At 44.0% G+C, this 22588-nt stretch overlaps 1 protein-coding gene across 1 annotated transcript in view; it reads right to left on the bottom strand.

Annotated features, from left to right (window-relative positions):
* Window positions 1–22588, bottom strand: part of DPP6 (dipeptidyl peptidase like 6) — a 731733-nt gene that overhangs the window by 708820 nt on the left and 325 nt on the right. The window lies entirely within an intron of this gene.

Genomic DNA, 22588 nt, shown 5'->3' with positions numbered 1-22588 from the left:
TAATGGTGCTAACGATCTTTCTGAAGACTCGGTATTCAAGCTGGGATCTTCAAAATCACTCAGAAGACAATTAAAGTCTACAGGAACTGGGCACTGAAGCTTTAGAAAATGTCAGTGTTATTGTACTCAGGCAACTCTTGAATGCTCAGATACTACACCTGGAGCAGGGATCTGGGTTTTCCATTTCCCACGGAAAAATGGAAAAAACAACAGATTTTCCCTGTGACTGAGAAAAAAAAGCGGATTTTTCATTTTAAAGGAGAAACACATGAATTTTCCACTCCTGCAAAGAGCTCTGCGCAAGCTGGCAGGGTCCCAAGCCTGCAAGAGCTTCTTGCAAAAAGGGCAGGAAACCCTAAGCCCTATCTCGAGGGGGAAGGAGAAGGGGAAGGGGTAAGGCCTGAGACTCTCAAGTCAGCCAGGGCTTGGCTTGTGCTCAAGTCAGCCAGGGCTTGGCTTGTGCTCAGGGCTTGGCTTGGCAGGGCTTCCCTTCTGAAGCCTTTGGGGTAAGTAAAGCTTGCAGGGGGCTAGGGGCCAGCTGCGGGCCCCCTCCAGCAGGGCTGAGGCGTAGGGGGCTGCAGGTCAGGAATGAGGGATATTGGCAGGGCTGCGGGCGGGCCTGTGGGTTGGGTGCAGGTGACTGCCAGGGCTTAGGGGGTGGGGGGAGGTTGGAGCCTGTGGGAAGAGCCAGTGGCGAGGGTGGGGGGAGGAGGTGAAGGAGCAGGGAAGTGTCCATGGGCACTTTTCAGGCCAGCACGGGAGAACCTAGGCAGCATCCCCGTGCCCCGCCAGGGGTTGGGATGGGCAGACAGGCAGTGCCTAGCATTGTTGAATAGCCGGGGCACCTACCTTACCACCCATTTCCATGAGCGGGAGGCAGTGGCCACAGCACAGTGCTGCAGCTCTAGGGATGGCACAGAGTGTCGGAGGCCAAGGCAAGTCCCCAAATTCTGCTGCCATCTACACACCATTGGGCAGGCTGGCCGGCTCCGTGCCTCCATGTGGGGCTTCCAGCGCTCCAGTGGAAAATTGCATGTTGAGGCAAGCAGGAGCCCGCCCAGCCCAATGGTGCGCGCAACTCCATGCTTTCATGTGTGGCTTCCTGCTGGAGTGCTGGAAGCCCCGCATGGAGGGCAGGCCTAGCTCGATGGCACGCGGACCAAGAGCCATGTGCCATTGAGCCAAGCAGGAAGCTGCACATGGAGCCACAGAGTTGTGCTTCATTGGGCCAGGCAGGCTCCTGCTTGTCCTCAAATGCGGCTTCCCACTGGAGTGCTGGAAGACCCATATGAAGGCATGGAGCCCGCCCGGCTTAATGGTGCACAGCTTCCAGTCTACATGCCATTGGGTCAGGCTGGCCAGCAACTTCCTCCTTGTGGGACTTCCAGCACTCCAGTGGGAAGTTGTGCATAGAGACACCGAGCCTGCCTGGCCTGATGGTACACGGCTCCTGCCTGCAGCACTGTGAGCTGTGTGTGCTGGCACAGAACCAGCCCGATTCACAGAAGGTGTGCGCCAGCAGACCAGGCCAGTTCTGTGCCAGCATGTGCAGGCCCTGGGACTTAGCTGGGCACACACCACCAGGGGCTCTGCCTGCTGCAGCCATGAATGCCCTAAGGGCCTCCTGCTGCTGAGCAGTGGGGTCTGTGCACCATAAACCCCACACCTGCCCACAACCATTCCCCACCGCCAACACACACACACCCTCCAAGCCCCTTCACAATCCCCCCCCAAACCCCACATACTCCCATACCTACGCCCATCCACAACCCCCCCACACACACACACACGCTTTGAGTTTCTGCACACATAATTTTGAATTTTTTCTGCACATAATTCCCTGGGGTGTCCAGAGTGGTGTCAGCAGGAGCTCTGATTTTTCCATGATGAAAAACCCCAAATCAAATGCCAAAACATATAGGTATCTAAAATTTATTTTATTATAGTGAATGAGGCACTGGTAGGCTTCCAAATTGCTTTAAAACTGTAAATATATCAATAAAACACTGTGTTCAACTGGTACCTATATATATATATATAAACTGGTCTTTCATTTTAATCATGGATTTTGGTGCTTTAATTAGAGAATTTTCAATTTTTAAGCAGAAAAAACCAAGATCCCTGCTGAGTCCATCTAGCTGTTTCCATGATACCATGGCTAGGGCAGACGTTACACATAAGCTGGTTTAAGTCATCAGAAACTAGTTTAAACCTGTAACAGAACAAGCATTCAGTTTGAAAATGGCTGAAACCGATTTGAAATAAATCTGGTTGGATGTAATATCAGACTTAACTGATTTGGGTAAAACCAGTTTATGTAATGTCTGTCCCCAACCCCTTCCTGGTTTAAGTTAAATCAGACTCCCCCAGCATCCCAGTTGCTATGCAACCCTGGGTGGAGCTCTCTGCTCCAGAAAGTTGGGCTGACCCCTCCCCTCTGCTCCCTTGCTGGAACTCTGGCAGAGACTTGGAGACACAGCAGTGTCTGCCTGGCTTTCCCTTCCCCCTGCCCTCTCTCCCTTGCTGCTCAGTGCTCAAACAGGGATCCCTCCCTTCCTTCCTCCCACAGCACGGACCATAGCCAGCATGTGGTATGCTAGCTAATGCTGAGAGGTGTCTGTGTAAGGCAGATAGGACAACGGCAGACAGGACAGTGGCTGCTTAGGGCTTTTTGAAGTTAATCAACAGGTAACTGGTAATGCCCCTCCCTTCCTTGGAAAATGTTTACCAGCTTGAACTGATGAGAGACTCTTTGTTTTCTGTTAACAGAGCTGATAAATACTATGTTATCAAGTTGGGGGGGAACTTGTCTAATCAGCACACCCTCCTGGGGCCTGGCCACGCCCCCCTCAGCTCAGCATTATGGAAGGGTAGGGAGGGCTGCTCTAGCACTCCATGGCTTCTAGCCTGAGACACTGCAGGCATGTGCCTGAATTTCCTCCGTCCAGAAGGGATGTCTGTACAGTTACAAACTGGTTCAGCCTAGTCAGGACTGACTAACCTGCAAAGATTAAATCAATTCAGAATCAGGCTTTTTGAATATCTGTCCCTAGCCCATATGATCAAGCCCACACATCAGGATTTCATTTTCAAAAGACGCATGGCTAATTTTTTTCGTTCTACAAATGCTTGCACTCAACAACTGTTGCTAGCAGCTGGTAAAAATTAGCTACTGGGTGGATACACTTTACCTGCAGTACCTGTTGTGAGTTACATTTACTACGAATTGTGTGGCTTTAGTTTAATTTCCAGGGCATTGTGTGAACCACTTTTAAATGAATGCAAATTTCACTCTACCCTAAGAAGGGTGGGTAAAGTTGCTTTTGCGTGAGAACAGTGCTGCAGTTTCTCTGCAGCTGCCGGGCTGAATTAATAAAGAAAAAAAAAAGTAACGGTGGAGGGGGGAGGAGACTCATTAGCATTTACACAGTGTCTTTCATCCAAGAATCTAGATGCACTTTATAAACATCAATTAATTAACCCTCACAAAACCCCTGCAAGATAGGTAGGTATGCTGCCCAGTTTACAAATGGGTAAACAAACACAGGAGAGGTTAATTAGAGTTTGCCTGCAGTAGGGTTTTTTGCACCAATGCAACTGCACCATGTAAATATCTATCAGAGATGTAAGCTGCAAATGTGATTTGCTCCCATGTGCATAGCCCCAGGCAGGCACATTCTATGTTCTTTGGCTAAGGTCAGGCAAAAGTTAATGGTTTGAATGCAAAAAAGTAGCAGGTTGCCAGACACCCACTCCCCAAGTCAAACCAAAGGAAAAATAGACACCTTAGGGAGACAAAATTAAGAGGTGGTCCCAAAGCACCTTCCACTAGCTCCTGCAGAATATTGACAGTCGGTGTTTGCATCTGCATTTGCCTTTTGAATGCACAATGGACCCGCATGCTAAGATCTGTTCCTCAGTTCTGCAAACGACTGACATGCAATTTCTTCATGTTACCAGATGCATATTGGAAACTCCTGCAGCTGCTGCCTTGGACAGTACAGATGTGATACATTTGGGTATATTTGGAAAACTGATCTATTGCGAGCTTCCGCTGGAGATAGCAATTTGAAAACACACACAAAGGACACCCAACAAACACTAGACAGTGCTTTTTCTGAATAGGCTGCCTTATGACTGCCTGAAGTTTAATTGTTTTAACTGGTAGCAGTGAATAATAGCCACCTATCCAGATATCTGATTAGGGTAGCAGATTCCATTTGCTATAATTAAAAATCTTGTTCAAAGTCTTTCACTTCATTGGTCATTAGGTTGGAAAATGCGGAGTCATTTATGAAAGTGATAATCAGGGTCATTTATAGGACCACTCCATCCTGCCAGCACCTCTCCAATTCCAGCTGTATAGGAACAGTGTTGGGGGAGACTGCCCTATGCAATAGGACAGCCTTTCTGATTAAGCTCACTTTGAAGCACAGTTAGTGCCCCTGACTTTCTGCTCAAATAAGACAAAAGCCTGCAGGTATCATTTCCAGTATGCATGGCCCTTATATACCTTGAGACAAAGTACTTTTAAAAAAGGCCAAGCTCGCTCTCTCTCTCCAAGTGGCAGCTACAGCATATGTTCATTGACTCGCTCCGATCACCAGCACCATATGGTTACCTCCTGCACACAGCTCAGCTCCGTGGTCTAAACATTTACCAAATACAGCTTGCAACAAGACAACAAGGTCTCTATAGCTCACAATAGCGAATGACACAGAGTAGTAGGAAAAATGGCCCAAGGGGGGATATCACAGCTAGGTCCCCCAGAAAGAAGTTTGGATTGTTCTAGGCACACGTCCGCTTCTTCTGCTCATCGCTACAGGTTAAACCTTCAACACCAGGCCGTGGGCAGTGCCCTGACCCAAAAGAAGAGTCAAGGGGGAAAAGGGCCTTCTCACAGAGCACCAGCGCTGCCAGCTCTGGGAGGGACGGGGGGCTGAGGAAAATGGAGCCTTCGCTTCCCCCACATTACATGTGAACCAGAACCAACGTCAGGTGGACAAGTAGCGAGAGGAAACTGCTCTCCAGCAGAAGCCAAAATCCAGGAAAAGCTGCAACGTAAGTCCATACTGCAGTCAAGGTCTGAACATAGTCAAGCTAGACTTAAACTAGCCAAACAGTACCCAAAGCACTGTGGGAGCACAAAGTTCAGGATGGGTTAACTGCCCTAATACTTCTTCAGGTTCCCAGCTTCGTTTTGCAGCCACACTGAACTCTGTGGCGGTGGGGCTACAGTGCCATGGGTATCTTAACTGGCTAGTTTAAAGATAATACAGGTATGTCTATGCAAGGTGTAGTCACATCTTGACTGAAACACAGACCTAGCTTAAGTCACTTTTTTTGGCTCACTCTCGCCCTCGGACAGCACTTAAGCGTCAGTGTGGCTTTTACTTTTCCAAGTAAGACGAAAATGCCGTGTTGAAATGATGTTTGAAGATTTGACCTGTAGGAAGATTTTAGAATGGTGTATTTGAAATGTAATTGTGCTGTTTGCAAGAGGCATCAAGGATTACTTGTATTTGCTTATTGTGCTATGGGTATGACTTACCTGGTACTTTTTTTTTTTTTTTAAAGAGATCCTAACAGCTGCAAGACAACTATTGCATTCTTATCAGGAAGGCTATAATGATTTCTCTGGAATCATATCAGATCCAAAGGGACAGTAACACAGCAGCACCTATAAGATCCATTTTGATCTCCAATGACAGGTTTCTTCTCTTTTTTAATAAAGAAAAGAATTAAAACAATCAGAAGTATGCGAAGGCATCATTATTGTCATTTAAACCACTTTGGAACAAGTTTTGCTCACGTTTTTCATGCAAATAGTCCAACAGAAGCCAAGTCATGCTTAACATTTTGTGCTGAGTATTACAAGAGCCATTCAGAAGTGTGTGATCTTGAGTAACAATGGATGAATTAAGCAGGGATTAATAGCTTGTCATAATATGCTTACCTTGATCAGCTCACAGTTATGACAACATTGTTTCTGAAATGTCCAGAGGCTGCATGGTGTAGAATAGAGGAGAAGTCACATGTTAACATATATAATCACTAGAGCTGTGCAGGAAATGGAGTGTCCTTCTTATGGGAAATTGTATGTTTCAAAATTTGGTTTTGTTCCAAAGTGAAATAAAAACAAAGAATTTAGATTTCCTATGAAGTAAAATTTGTTGTCAAATATCAATCAAGAGTCCACTTGAAAAAAACTGAAACTATCAAAAAGAATTTTAACATTTTATTTTTTCATGTTTCCAATATAATTTTGAAACAAAAATCATTTTGAAATGAAAACTTTCCATTGAAACCATATGAAACCAAATGTGTTAATCACATCAAAAGGCTTTTTAAAACCAACCCCCTTCCCCCTCCATTTCATTAAAAATGACACATTCTCCCAAGAACTTCCAGTTTCAACCACTGGGCATTTTCACACAGTAAAAAAAAAAAAAAAAAAATCTCATCACATTTTTTTTTTTACGACATCTAATAACCACCTAAGACTGACATATACGTTTAATGATATGAATAAGTTACTTACATAAAGAATAATGTATCATCCAGTAACAAAGGACTGCTGCCCATCAAGTTTGACACACACTGCCTGGGTTCTCGAGAAAAACCCACTATGTGAGCACAAACGTGAACAGATGACAGGCAGAGATGGAACTGCTGGAATAGTGCCCTCACTCTTCTATGGAATTGAAAATAAAACTACATGGATTATAGGTGCAGCTCAAGTAGTATGATACAGCTTCTAAAATGTTCATGTAACTAATTAGTCTGCATGCATACAATTTGCAACATCGCTCAAATGGTTTTTATTCATTTGACAGTACAGCGGCACTAAACGTCCCAATCTAGCACAACAGGCCCTGATCTAAGATGCTGTACACACACACACACACACATATACACAGTAAGAGACAGCTGCTGCCGCGTGAGCAGTCAGCAGGACAGACAAATGGAGCGGGCCAAGGGAATGAGTATAATCTCTGAAGGAATCAAGAATTTAAAAGACTTGCCCAAAGTTTCACCAGAAATCTGGGGTAGGGATAGAAACTAAACACAGATTTGTTAAGTATAAATCCAGCTCAAAACAAAAATCAAGGTAATGTTTCCTCTCAGGAACTTTATAATGGGTTAATACTTGTGCAGGGGAGGTAAGTTGAAAACAGCCAGGCAGCCACATATTACCTTCTCTTCTCGTGTGTATAACTTGTATTGGCATTTTAATGTAGTTCTTGTTGCAAACTGTATTTCTTTATGACTATATAAACACAGGAAAAAGGAAAACCCATCTGTGAAATGTCAGATTCTCCTAAATACAGCAAATCACCCAAGCCTTCCACGAACAAAGCCTGATGGTCTTACACATACTGCAGCCGGCAATAGCCAGAACTGGTTGGGCAAAGCAGTTTTGATTTTCCTCTGAAAGCCAAGCAAACCAAGTGATAACAATTGCATTTTACCATCTGCTGCAATCAAAGTGGACATCAAGGGCAACATGCATGTTCGGAAGGGAACCTTGTAGATTGCGGGACTCGGATGACATCGTCATATAAAAGATTTACTATTCAGATTTCCCTACTGCATTTTGATCAAACATTTTGCATTGCATTACCGTGGGGTTTGCCCTTCCTCTCATTTACAGTCTCATTTCTAGATTTGCCTTTCCTCCCATGGCGTAACACATTTGCATTAACAACCTCTTAAGTTTCCTCATGCCATAGAAATGTGGCATCTGACTTTCAATTATATCATCTCGTACAAATGCTGTCGCCTTAGCATTGCATCAGTAGGCCCACATTAATATTCTTTTTTGCGTTTCACATCAGAACATCCTCTTTATAACTGGAAATTGTTATTGCCTTTTTTCACACCATAAAGTTGTTTCTACACCTATACGGCATCATCAACATCATATTTGCCTCTCCTCGTGCTGTTAGCATACACTCTTTCCGATTACAAATAATAACCATATAAGGCACAATACCATTACCTTAGGACTTTCACTGACAGCAACGTATTTCACATGCTCACATGCTATCTCCTTGACTGCTACAGATACACACGCAGATCATTTTACTGACACTGCAGAATTCTGACTAGACTCAATCATGGAAGTTGCTTTGTCTTCTCTTATATCACAGATCAACTCCCTTAGCCTTGCCTCCACATTTCCTCATCTCCCCCCACTGATTTTACTCTCATGAATTATAGTGCTTACGCCAGCATCATGGAGATTGATGCCCTATTTAGACACAGAAATGATACAGTGTGGGAAACAGCAATGCAAATTTCCCCCACTCCACTTTGCCAATATATCCCTCTGGAGGGACTCTGTCAAAGATGAGGAGAGTAAGAAAGCTGATACAGGATTCTTTTAATAAAGAACTAAAGGCCAGGAATATACTTAATGCCCATCAGCTTATGGAAAATAGGTCTTGTCAGACAAACCTAATTTCATTCCTTGATGAGATTACAGATGTGGTTGATAAAGGTAACCGTAGATTTGATAGACTTACGCTATTGGCAGACCTAACGATTACATTGACTCTAATCCTGGCGGAAGCCGTTATCATATCATCTGCGTGCTTCTGTATCAATCCAACTGTAACAAAACCATTGCAACATGAACCCTCCTTCATTCAGAACTTAAATGATAAAAATTTACCTAAAATATTACCGCAAGTGCAGGCAGAAGTAAGATTTATATTGGAATGGCAAATGTGCACTCCCCAGCGCCAGTTCCCTCCCCACTTTTAAAACAGTTAAAAGTCACATCTGTGTCTAGCCTTATACATTTGTAAGGTATTTGATTTAGCACTGCAAGACATTGCATTAGCACTGTTTAACACCAAAAAAGCTCATATACAACGGATATGAATTTACAGGTCTAAAAAAGGAGCCTGTAAATGGAGGTCACTATTAAATGGGGGGGCTTCTTGTTGGATTTTGTGAGGGTTAGTTCTTAACTTAGTGCTACTCTATATTGTTATCAGATGTGAAAATAAGTATGAAACCACTGCTAAAAAACATGCTGATGACAAACATCAGCAACATGGCAATGAAGGATGAAAACTAGACAGTCATAAACAGCAATCTGAGTGGGCAGGCGGGGCCATGCAAAATGTATGCAATACAGTCAAGCGAAAAATTAAATACCTAAGAACAAGAAATAAAGGCCATCAGCCATCCCTACAGCATGCAGAGCTGGATCCTGGGCTTTGGAAAAATCAAAGGGGTCATGGTGAGCATGCAGATATACCCGGGTTACCAGCATAAGGCTGTAGCAAAAAGAACTAATGTGATCATTGGGTGTACAAACAGGAGAGCAGTAAAAAGTAACACAGGAGTGATTTTAACTCTGGCACAAAGTTGGTGAAAAACACAGTACAATACTGCATGTAGTACTGATGCCCTTATTTTTAAGGGTGTAAAGATATCAGAGAGGATGCAGAAGAGAGCCACAAAAAAGATTCAAGGGATGGAGAAAATACCTTTTCCATAAGAGACTGATAGCAAACTTTTTTAGTTTATCATATAAAAATACCAAACAGTGATTGAATTTTGCTCCATGGAGAAAAATCAGTGTACTAACAGGCTCTTTCGAGTGGCAGAGAAAGACAGAACAGAAAGCAACGGGATCCCTTGGGAAGCAAGTCGGAGAGGGAAAGGAGTCCAAGAAAGCCGGTTGTATTTTAAAGAAATGTTACTGAGGGCACACGAATGAACCATCAAGAGGCACAGGAAGACTGGCAAGTGCGGCAGTAGACCAGCTTGGCTTAGCAGGGTACTCTTCAGTGAGCTCAACACCAAAAGGAAGCTTACAAGAAGTGGAAACCGGGGCAAACAACCAGGGAGGAGTATAAGTGTATCACTCTGGCATGCAGGGATGAAATCAGGAAGGCCAAAGTGCAACTGGAGTTGCAGCTAGCAAGGGACATGAAGGGTAGCAAGACAGTTCCTACAAGTATGTCAGCAACAAGAGGAGGATCAGGGAAAGCAGTGGGTCCTTTGTAAATGGGGGAGGCAACCTAGTGGCAAGATGATGCACAAAAGGCTGAAGTACTTCAAAGCCTTTTTTTACCTCGGTCTTCACAGGCAAGGTCAGCTCCCAGACTACTGTACCTGGCAGCACAGTTTGGGGAGGAGGTGAGCAGCCAACAGTGGTGAAAAAAACAAGTTAGGGACTACCTAGAAAAGCTGGATGTGTACAGATCCACAGGGCCAGATGAAATGAACCCAAGGGTGCTGAAGGAGTTGGCCAATGTGATTGTGAAGCTGCTGGCCGTCATCTGTAGAAACTTGTGGTTATTGGGAGAGGTCCCAGATGGCTGGAAAAGGGCAAATATTGTGCCCATCTTTAAGAAAGTGAAGGAGGACCAGTCAGCCTCCCTTCAGTCCCTGGAAAAATCATGGAGCAGATCCTCAAGGAATCTAAGCAGCTGGAGGAGAAGAAGGTGATTAGGAGCAGTCAGCATGGATTCGCCAAGACATGCCTGACCAACCTGATTGCCTTCTGTGATGAGATGACTGGCTCCTTGGATGTGGGGACAGCAGTGGACCTTGATATACCTGGACTTTACAAGGTTTTTGATATGGTCTCCCACAATATTCTTGCAAGCAAGCTAAGGGAATTTGAGTTGCATGAATAGACTATAAGATGGACAGAGAGCTGGCTGGATTGTTGGGCTCAGAGGGCAGTAGTCAGTGGCTCAATGTCTAGTTAGTAGGCCTGTATGAATTGGCAGCTATTCAATCTGGCTTCGGATCTGGCCGCTTCAGATGCCAGCGATCTGATCCGGAGATCCGGACCGGGTTCCCGCTTCGATCCGGCCAAAGCAGCTCCAAAGCTTCAGAGACACCTTGGAGATCTGGGCATAGGGTATAATGGGGAACCAATTAAATATCTATAACTTTGCTGTCTTTTGTCTGATTTGGATTAAACCTGCAGGAGTTGTAGCCTCTGCTAAGAGCATGAAGCCTGCCAAGTTTCAAGAAGATCAGTGCAAGGGTTCGGGGCAACTGCACCCCAGCTTCTCGAAAACAAAACTCAAGTCACATGTATGTGTTACACCACGGGGGGTGGGGGGTGAAAACTGCAGGGGTGGTGACCCCTGCTGAGGCCACAAAATCTGCCAAGTTTCTAGATGATCAGTGCAGGGGTTGCCCCAGAGGTCAGTCCTGTTCAATACCTTCATCAGTGGGTTATGGTGAGGGTTAGGGAAGGCTCAGGATGTTTGCAAACGACACCAAGCTGGAGGAAGTGATAGATAGGGTGGAGGGTAGGGCTAGGATTCAAAGAGACCTCAACAAATTGGAGGACTGCACCAAAAAAAAGTCTCAGTAAGGAGAAGTGCAAAGTCTTGCACTTAGGATGGAACAATACCATGCACCAGTACAGCCTGGGTACCAACGGGCAAAGAGGCAACTCTGCAGAAAAGGATATGGGGGGTTATAGTGGACAATAAGCTAAATATCAGCCAACAGTGTGCACTTGTTGCCAAGAAGGCTAACAGCATACTGGGCTGCATTAGTAGGAGCGTTACCACAAACCAAGGGGGATGATTATTCCCTCTATTCAGCACTGGTGAGGCCACATCTGGAGTACCATGCTCAGTTTTGGGTTCCCCACTACAAAAAGGATGTAGACAAATTGGAGAAAGTCCAACAGAAGGTAATGAAAATGGTGAGGGGGCTGGGGCATAGGACTTCTAAGAAGAGGATGAAGGAACTGGGCTTATTTATTCTGGAAGAGAAGATTGAGGAGGGATTTAATAGCCACCTTCAACTACCTGAAGCGGGGTTTGAAAGAGGCTGGAGCTGGACTGTTCTCAGTGGTGGCAGATGACAGAACAAGGAGCAATGGGCTCAAGTTGCAGCAAGGGAAGTTTATGTTAGATATTAGGAAAAACTCTCTCACTAGGAGGGTAGTAAAGCAGTGGAACAGGCTACCCACAGAGGTTGTGGAATCTCCATCCTTGGGATTTTAAGACCCAGCTAGACAAAGCCTTGGCTGGGATGATCTAGTTGGGGAATGGTCCTGCTTTGAGCAACAGGTTTGACTAGTTGAACCCCTGAGGTGCCTCCCAACCCTAATTTTCTATCATTCTATCTAGTCAGACACATTCATAGTAGTTATTAGGGGCAGATTTCTAAAAGAAGTGGTAGATTCTCAATCTCTTAATGTCTTCAAATTAAGTCAGAGTGGATTTTTGGAAGATACGCTTGAGGCAATACAAGTTACTGGGTCTAGTACAGTGATAACTGGGTGAAATTCTCTGGTCTGTATTATATGGGAGACCAGGCTACATGATTGAATGGGCACATTAGTATTAAACTTTTTCTCTGCCTATGAAAGGCATTTTACCACACAGGTTCCTGAGACAACAAGGACTGGGACTCAATGACCTGTGAGGTCGCTTGTACCCCGATGTCCAAAATGCTTTGTGCCCAATCATTTTTTGCTGTGATTGCCAATGAAGTTGCCAGTTGCAAAGGTGGTTTCTGTAACGTGCATACTGCATACGTTTAAGAGCAACTCATACATTTAGGACTGAGGTCAGGAAACAGGGAATGGATGTTAGCAGCTTTCAACAGCTACTAACCTGGGAAGGATTCCAGCTGTGACATCTCATACCCCATTACAAATCCCTTGAAGCTTCTCACCTCTTCCATCTTGCCTAACTTTAGTAAGTGCTCTACGTTTCCTTGGTCACATTCATCCGTGGTGTGCCTTCTTCACAATAGCAGAAACACAGATCTGAGTCCAGCACAGATGTCTGCATATGGCATAACGTCACAGTGTCATCATGACATTGTCTCTTAATGCTGCATTTGACATAGCAGTATTATATTACAGTGGTCCAGGGTCATAATGCATGCAATGATATCAAATCCTTAAAGAGAAGTTGAAGCAATTCAAATAGGACACTCTCTGCATTTTAAAAACTGCAAGTCAAAAACTTGATAGAACTAGGTAGGCAAGAAAAGTAATATGCAGAAGAAATCCAGCAGACCTCCACCCATTCTCCTCACTAGGATTCAGTTGATGTCCTTGTGCCTTTCCTCATGTCAAAATTTCTCACACATGCCTGACTTGTGTTTTCCTTAACTTCCTTTTTTACACCACAAAACACTTGAATGAATTCCTCTCGACTGTTCTTAGCATTTGAAATCCCGCTGCTATGACTGTGTTTACTCTGCAGCTAAATTTCAGGATGCATACTTTGACACCATTTGCCTATCTGAGCTGAAATCATTTTCTCCTTTTACTTGCATCCTGGCTGGATCTCCTCATGACTTGACATACTTTTTCCTTAATTCTCCTCATTTCAGAATATCAGCCTCAGTTTTCTTACACAGAATTGGAATTATTTCAATTTTTAGCATTTCTGTAGCCACAGCAGGACTTCGGGTAACATTGCAAAGAACGCTACCCTTTATAAAATGTACTGGCTGTATCTAGTCATAGCCAGCTTAAAATGTTAGAGAAATCTTAAAACATAGCCACGACTAGCTAAAGCTGAGCGCTGTGCATTAATGATTATGTTGTCATGAATGTTAGTATCCCTGAGGGTAAAACACTCTTTGGTGTTTTGAGGAACCCACCCAGTTCACGCTGGCAATGTGAAACAGAACTCACATGTATTATGTATTCACAATACATGCCATCCCATTTCCATTTGAGCATGTTCACCTCTACATATTGCACCATTTCATTTTCAATTACTAACTACGAATTCAAAAATTACCCTACTTCAAGCAGAGTTTCTGACCTAGACCACAGAGCACAGAAGAGCTGAAGGCTGCAGGAAGTCCATGAGGAATCTTGTTATGCCAACCTAATTAACCTGGAAGGTACTTGGCTACAACTGTGCTGGATGCCAGTATAAAACTCTAGCACAGATGAATAAAGAACTGTTAAAATACTGTGTCTGTGATCGAGTCTTCTCATGGGTCCCAACTCAGCAAAACATTTGTCTAGGATATGCTCAATACTAAAGTTAATATTAACCAGATATGGGCTGTAATAGGGAATGTCTCCAGTGTGGGTGATTTGTTTTACTTGATCTCACATTTAAATATTTGTTTGCCTGTTAGCACCATCCAAAGACCCCTCCCCCCAACTATCATCCCAGTTGTGTTCGGGGCTTTATACAGTAAGAATAAGTCCCTTCATAAAGACAAAACACAGCTATGAAAGCAGTATGAAAATCCAAAAGACATTAATATATTAAATGCAGTCTATTGTTGGACTCTTACGGGTTTGACTCCAAAGGAGATATACCAGGGTCATCTTAAAAAGTACACTCGTTGGAACAAATTTGGAACAAGATTTGGAACAAATTTAAAATAGTATTTTGCAATGTGATAGCCATACAATGACACAACAGTGACAGAGGTATGATCCCGAACTTCCTGCATTGACAAAGGACGCTAATGGGAAGGTTAGGAAAGTGTTCTTACTGAGATGAAGAAATGCATAACATTTCTGAACTGCTGCTGCACTTGCCAGCATTTCAAATATCCTTCATATGGACCACAGACCTGGTTGCTCTATGAATCAATACACTCAGAGCTCATGAATAGTAATAGTCTCGCATTATAATCATTTGCTTTACAAACTAGATCTCCGTGAAAGGTACTTTCAGGGCCCTAAAATCTTGATGAGAAGACATTAGTATGAGCATATTTTTCACATCCTCATAATTAGACACAAGAAAAAAAAAGCAATATAAACTCATTTCTGGGATGCGTTAGTTGTAGTATATATTATAGAAAAAAATCATTCTATATTCATAGTAGAGTAAACATGCCAAGCCATGATTTCAATTTTGCTCTATTTTTTAATAAAGTCAGTCCCAAAGGAGAACTAAATAAAGTGTGCTAGATTTCAACCTAGATTGTTTCATCTCCAGTGTACATCATCAGCCTCTGCATCAATAAGGACACATATAAACAAAGATGCAAGAATGCAGCAAACTCTATGAAGAATCGGAGGTACTGATGTGGGTCTGCACATGAACAGCTTGCAGAATCAGGCCTCAGACTGACCACAAAAAATATACATCACCACGTACAGTCAGCTGAAGAGTCAGAGCTTCATGCTGGAACTGTCTTGACCTAGGTTTTTAATCGTTCATTTATTTTTTTTCTCACCATGTACTTTTTGGGAAGAATTGAGTACTGTATTTTCTCCCATACAACATGCCCTCCAGGTAAGATACATACATTGCTTTTGAAAACAGAATAGAGGAAAGAAGAAAAAAAGAAAAAGATCTTTCCTTAATAATACTGGTAGGTCTGGAATTTCCCAAGGAAAACAGCCGCTGCAGTGGCATTGTTGCTGCTCTGTTAACCCCACTGCTGCAAGACACCACAGGTACTACTTACTGGCTAAGCCAAAAATACCTGACCCTTCTTTTCTTCCCAGCCTGAGCCGGGTGGGCTACCAGCAGCATCTGCCAGCTTCTGCAGCATTAGCCTGGGAGAAAGAGAAAATCCACACCCAGCTTCTAGGGAGCACCCCGTGCAGCACATAGAGCATTACTTTCTCTTTTCCCCAGCAGAGGTTCCTGGGGCAGAAGTTCACGTGACCACATTTCTTTACTTAAATCATGCAGCCCAATTTCCAGCAACTGACTTTTAGGAAAATAGTATGTGAATTTGGTGAGAAAATATGGCATTAAAAAATCCTTAATGACTTGTGTGGCTGTCTCTAGATTCAAGTGTGAAGCCCGTTACTCAGGTAAGATTCTTAATGAGATCAAGTGGGAGGTTTTTCCTGGATGAATGGATCCTAATGTTACAAGAATTCAACCCAAGCAGGTGCTCATGCTAGCTGTATGGGTGCCTGAGCTGATAGAGTCATCTGCTTAGCATTACCTCCTAATTTAGCACGAGAGATTTTTCACGCTAGCGCTGACCATGCTGTTTACTGCAAAACACCGCTCTTTGGGAATTCAGCTGCCAGGAGCCAAGCAATTCTCTTGTTTTTAAAGGCAAGCTTTGTGTTTTCATTTTTTCCCTGAAAATACACACATACAGATACCTTCTCATATCACAAACTCAAACAGATTGGATCAGAAACTCAGGTATGCTTAGAATTACAGAGAAGTAGAGTTGGAAGAGACCTTGAGAGGTCATCTAGGGACCAACCCCTGCCCTAGGCAAGATCATCCCTATCCAGATCATCCTGTACAAATCCATTGTCTAACCTCTTAGCAAAATTACAGAATCAATGCTGATCCAATGCAAGACATAACACCCTAACCTACCACAGATAAAGCAGGCGACTACAGTGACCAAAGACCTGCTGCTGTAAAGATTTTTAATACGGACTTCAGAGATCCCAGGAAGAGGGCCATGCCCCTGCTCCAGAGGAATGCAAAAACCCCAACAGTCCATACTAATTTGACTGTGGGGTCTTTCCTGACCCCAGATATGGTGATCAGTCTGGCCCTGAGCCAAGGAGCAAGACCCTCTAGCCAGGAATGTCTGGGTTTAAGTCCCAGCAAAGCACTGGTATACCCCAGTCTCATCCCAGGTCTTGGTTGCAGCCAGCACTCAATGACACGGAGGAAGGCTTAGAAAAAAACCCTAAAACGCAGACTAGCAAGGGGAGCAGGGGGAGGTGGGGAATTCACTGTCTCTTGCTCTGTAATATGTTTTGGTGAATTAATTCATTTGAAACAACCATCAAATAATGAGGCTTTACTGGCATTAAGTTAAAACCCGTATCTAAATGATTCGGTGTACAGTGCTTTACTATGCCAGGCACCCCTACACAATGGCAACCCCAAGGATGTGTTGAACTGAGATCCTGCCTGCAGTGGCTTCTCTCACTGGTCAAAAAGCCACTATTTTGCAACCACACCAGGTCTTCCAGTTCAGTTCCATCCCACCTGCAAACATTGCAGTGAGGAGGCTATGAGCAAGCAGACAGACAGAGCACATAATATGGTGCCTAGAATTTAGAAATTACCTGCAAGACAAACCTCTGACCCCTGATATGATTCAACATTACTTAATAATTATGGGATAATTGCTTCACAAATTGCCAGGACTTCAAAGATGCAACCAACAAAACTCTCTCAAGGGCAGTATCTTAATCATTGCGAAGAAAAACAAAACATTCATGCGCACTGCATGTGATCACTGTCCCTGCAAGTTCCCATCACTGTAGTACTGACATATCCTAAATGGGTGACAGAACAACAGTGTCCACAGAACCATCCCATTTGGCCGCCACAGGAACTTGCCATTTTCAACACAATATCACCATTAGTGCCCTTGTGATTATAGGTTTTGTTCTACAAACTTGATATAGCTGTACAACTTCACTTCCAGCCATCACCTTCCTTTATTAAATGAACACCATGTAAACATCAGGCGAATGTGCCAGATGTAGTGCTGCATGTTGATGGAATGCTCTTTTGCTAAGCGATAACACTGTACATCAGTGGATTATACAAGATTCATTCTACATAAGACTATTAAATAAATAGGCTTGGCTTGTTAATCCCACCTGAACCACAGTGTATCAATTCAAACATATAGAAAAAATACACCCCAGAAGGCCAGGAGACTGAACATGTTTATGCATATACTGTGCTTCTGATGCTATCAAACTGTTTAGATTAAGAGATTTAAACCCAGAGGTATCAGGATGAGCATGTAGACTGGCCTTTTGCATACGCCGACTGTACAACTTCACCACATGCTAGCACACAACTCTTTTGACAATCAGTCTTGCTCTAAGGACTTCAAGTGATAAGAAATCTACTATATTATAGGTAAATTGTTTCATTGGTTACTTACTTCCACCATTAAAACTGCACGCCTCATTTCTAGTCTGAAATTGTCTTGTTTCTCATTTTACCCACCCGGTTGAATTCTGCCCGTCTGTTGGACTAAAAAGCTATCTACAGTGAGAAATTTTCTCCCAGCCTGTTTTCTCCATGGCCCTTCCCCTTGTAAAGGCACTTACACCAATGCAAAGTGAGTGTAAAATACTCAGATCAGAATGCTGCCCTCCAGCCTGCCCTCTGATGGTACACATAGTGCATAATATCACTTGACAAATGCATTCTTTCAGCAGCAAAAAGTGGGGACTACTCCCTAACAAGAAAGGGGCTAGGAAGACTGTGTCATTGATTTCTGTAGGATTTAGGTTTTGATTTTATTTGTATTACCTTCCTCGATGTCATTAGTGAAGGCACCCTCTGACTGAGGAGCTCTGCAATGCTGTCTTCCTGACTGCAGCTAGCCGACCAGCTCTGTGGTCTCTGCTGCTGTTCAGAGCTTAGCCGAGGCTCCCAGAGTAGGTAGCATTCAAATCAGCGTGAGTCGCGTTCATCTCTCTCCTACTGCTGTGTAGAAAAGCTTTGAAGAGCAGAAGCAGGACCTGAATCTATCCTCAGGAAAGGAAGACCCAGAAAAAGAAATTGGGGAAGGAGTAACTGGATAATCAAAAGACTAAACAGATGAAGTGAGAAGGGCAGATGGAAGCTTCCCCCCAGTCATGGAAAGGCAGGAGCACTGGTATTGATCAGACATTGCTCACCTAAGGTCAATATGGAAGACAGAGGCTTGGAATTGGTTTCTGGTAGAAACACCATGGCAGGATTCCTCAGTCCTTCCATCCTCCCAGTTGTTAGGCAGCGAGCTGGGCTGCTCCCCACAATGTTGCTCTTCGCCTCTTTGGTGGCATACCATAATCTCGCACACTGCCAGATACTGGGAAGAAAGAGGAGGCAGCAGAGACCAATACTACTGAGAAGGCACCTGGTCACCATGCAAGCAGGTCTCACCCGTAGTTTCCACTGGACTGGCAGGATAAGTGGCTAGGCCCCACGTCAGAAATTAAGCGGCAGAACCTGACTCCCCTTCCCATGCAACGGTACGGGGGGAACTGCCACGTGGGGATCCTCACAGAGTTCTCTTCTCCTGATACCTTTTCCCAGGTGAGTCAGGGTCCTGATTTCCACCTCCCTGTAGGATTACATAAGAACAGGCCTAGCAAGTCTTGCAGCATTTCTGATAGGGGCATTACATCCTGCGAGTGGCAATATTTGGCACTTCCTAGGGCACAGCATATTCTGGGAGGTATGATGGCAGAGCGTAAGCGAGCAGCCAGGAGTGTTGCATGTGCTCTCCGTGCCTGAACCAGAAAAAGACACCAACCTGTTCAACTGCAGAAACACAGCCTGCAATCTGACAGGAAAAGACCCCTTCAAAGCGTAAGAAGAGGAGCTCAGCCCCCATGTTCTTCCAACCTTTGGTCTCTCAGAGGCATCAAACAAAGAGATCAGCTGAGCTCCCATGGGATGGACACTTGCCGCTAAACTTACTCTTACATCCAAACAGCAACAATTTTGGTTCACAGCTAACTGTGTGGATTTGACCTGCCAGGAAAGCCTTCATATATGCCCCTCTATCCAGTTCCCTGTAACAGCTTTCATACAGAGTAAGGACATAAGGCACTTCATCTGCTCGGCACAATTTTATAACACAGGAAGTTATGCATTAGCCTATGATGTGTCTAGATACTTTCTAGACACAGACAATACAGTACTCCAGCCAGCACTTGAATTCAGACCAGGACTTGGACAGCGGCAGGACGCAGTTGCTCACAGAGACTCTAACTAGCTGTATTGATGAGCATGTTCTTCTCGCCGCTTCCTTGAATAATAAAATGACTAAGAACAAAACCAGCTATAAACGCCTATTACATACAGTCAGCTAAATTCTGTCCTTAGTTACTCATATGCAACTTCCCTGGATCTATTCTTTCAATGAACCATATGGGCCAAGTTCGCAGCTGGCCAAAATTGGTTCAGCTCCACTGACTTCAGTGCAACTCTCCCTGCTGTGAATTTGGCCCATTAGGTTTCTGAGTGAAAGCTGAATTTGGCACTTTGAGTCTTACTGACTTGACTATCTTCCCCTAAAATGCACAGCATTGGGCTTTTTCGCATGCAAATATATACCAAAGTCTGCATGTGTCAGGAAAGTCAGCCATGAAGTCTGCAGATAAAGCACATAAATGTTGGGAAATCTTCCCTGTTCGCTCAACTTGGCTCAAATGGAGGAGAATAGGAAGACATAAGCTCTTAACGAAATTAGGAACTAATTTTACGTAAGATAAAGACTGGATAAATGTTTGCCCAACGTGTGTCATTCAAACCCTGTCACCATATATTAATTTGAACAAGACAAGCTCATGGAATGCCATTAGATGTATTCAGACAAACTGCAGAGGGTAGCTCGCCTCCCAGCGCATTCACACACCCCAGATTAAAAGAAGCTCCATTGTAAATACTGGAAACTCGCCTCCCATAAACAATATTTCCCCCACTCAAATGATGAACGGGAAGTAGCACAGTAAAATAAAAATTGTTACTTTTCCAGATAATGTACACAAACAACAACCAGTAAAATATTGTTGCAGGCATACAAATACTTCCCCTCTGATTCATAAGAACTTCTCATTTGCTGGTATCATGAGATATTAAAGATCTTATAAAGGCAGCGATTTTATGAGCTATCCCCCCCCCACTCAGAGGGTCCATTGTGAGACAAGAGACTAGGACTGTTGCCAGGATTGTTGCATGCTGTTAGATCATTTTGAGGTTAAAACGGCTCATTTTTAAAAAGATTTTTAAAGAGAAGGGGGGGAAAAAAATCAATATGTACTTAGCAGCTTGTCAGGATTCTAAGCAACAGCTAAAACTGCCAAACAAGAAAAATAAAAACCATGGTTAGCTTTGAATTTTCATCAGCCTTTTCAAGTCTACTGGATAATTCCTACAATATGGACTGGAACATGATGAGAGTCGCTTCAGCCACCGCACACACAGACATGTGCACATCCACCAAAATGCTAGCGTTTTAAAAGAGATTGCCCTGCGAACTATTCACTAGAGGACTCTTAAACGTAAAGCTTTAATAAGAATAATCCAAGACTATTTTTTCCTCCTAACAGAACTGATGAATAGGTAAAATGAAAAACAACAGTAGTGAGAACTGCATATCTTAAAAAAAAAACCCAAGCAACCACAGACAAGTGGTTTAAGATCAAGACCGACAGAGCTGGAAACTGCAAGAAGTTTCACTGAAGCCCGATGGGAGTTTCTGCCCTATTTCAGAATTGGGCCCATTGCCTGTTACTTTGAGGAAAGCCAAGCACGGTCTATTATTGGTTAGCGAGACTATTTCATAGACATTAGACGCGAGGGCTGGAAGGGACCTCCTAAGATCATCAGGTCCAGCCCCATATTCTGAGTGTCAATCAAATTAAAAATAAACCCTTTAAATAAGCTGCAGAACCAGCTGTCCCACACCAAATCACAGGTTTCCGTGGTCAAATCAAGCAAAAAGATGCTCTCCTAACTAACGCAACCCCTAAAAGCTGAGGAGTATGAAGCTAAATCACCCATGACAATGTAACGGTTCCTTCCCTTGAAATCTTACTGTCGACATCCAGTTTGAAAGTTGCACTTTCCAAACCAAGATAAAACCTGGCATTTGACTCAGGGAACAGACTTAATTGAGCGACATGCAAAATGTTATGGCTGGGACTTAGCATCATGGGCCCGATCCTGCTCTCATTACAAATCAGTGGCAAAACTCCCAGTCTTTTCCATAGGAGCTGGATCTGATTGTGGAGCGGGCTCCCGCTTCGAGCGTGGCTCTGTGTTTAGACCCATCATTCCCGGCTGCCTTGTCTGAGCACAGGACTGTATACGTCGCCCCCATTTTGCCACACGCACAAATTATAACAACATTTCCTACCAGAAGATCCAGCACTGAAATGAGCAGTAGCCGGGCTGTGGGATCCCTTCCCTCCAATTACTCCTGACTGCAGAGACCACGCCAGGATCACGTGTTGTAAGTTTTCATGAATTCCCTGATACTGTGTATGTAAATTAGGCTAATCCTGTACTTTAATCACACAGCATCATCTCAGGTGGTTCATTATCTTTTTCTTTTTTTAGCGATAGGTAACAGCCTAGTGGAAGACTACAAACGGCCTTTACCAGGGGAGTTAAAAAAAAAAAAAAAAAAAAGCCTTACAACAGTACAGTTGATGGCGGGTGTGCCATCGCCTTTCATGCAATAGCCTGGTGGGAACACAAAAAAATGTTTGCAGAAGTTCCTGCCCAGTTCCCTCAGTTGGTTAGTTGAATTCACAAGTCACATAGCACTGCACCTTCCTGGGGAAAAAGTCAGGCTAGAAAAAGCACCGGCCTCGTGCTGGAAGAGGAAGCATCGCCTCTGAAAAAGACACTGAGTCATTTGGATGAAGACGACTTCGGGCCCCCGTGTCAGGCGAGGAGGGGGCACCCTCCTCCCGCTAAATATTAGCATTTCCTTAAGAGCCGAGGTTGCAAGAAGCAGATCTCCAGGCGTGGGGGTGGGGGTGGGAAAAACCCACCAACAGGTGCCCTTTGAAAGCCGATTTAAAAAAAAAAAAGACAATAAAAAAATAAGTCGCTTCCCCCTCCCCTTTTCTTCTGCGAAAGCCAAGACTTTCAAGCCACCGCGTCCCCTCCAGCCCTCGCTCGCAGCCGGCCCC

The sequence above is a fragment of the Crocodylus porosus genome, unplaced genomic scaffold (assembly GCF_001723895.1).
Source record: "Crocodylus porosus isolate Cpor-Errol unplaced genomic scaffold, CroPor_comp1, whole genome shotgun sequence".
Classification (NCBI taxonomy): domain Eukaryota; kingdom Metazoa; phylum Chordata; order Crocodylia; family Crocodylidae; genus Crocodylus; species Crocodylus porosus.
Note: the sequence above shows the minus strand (reverse complement) of the source record. Positions and strands in the feature narration are given on the sequence as shown.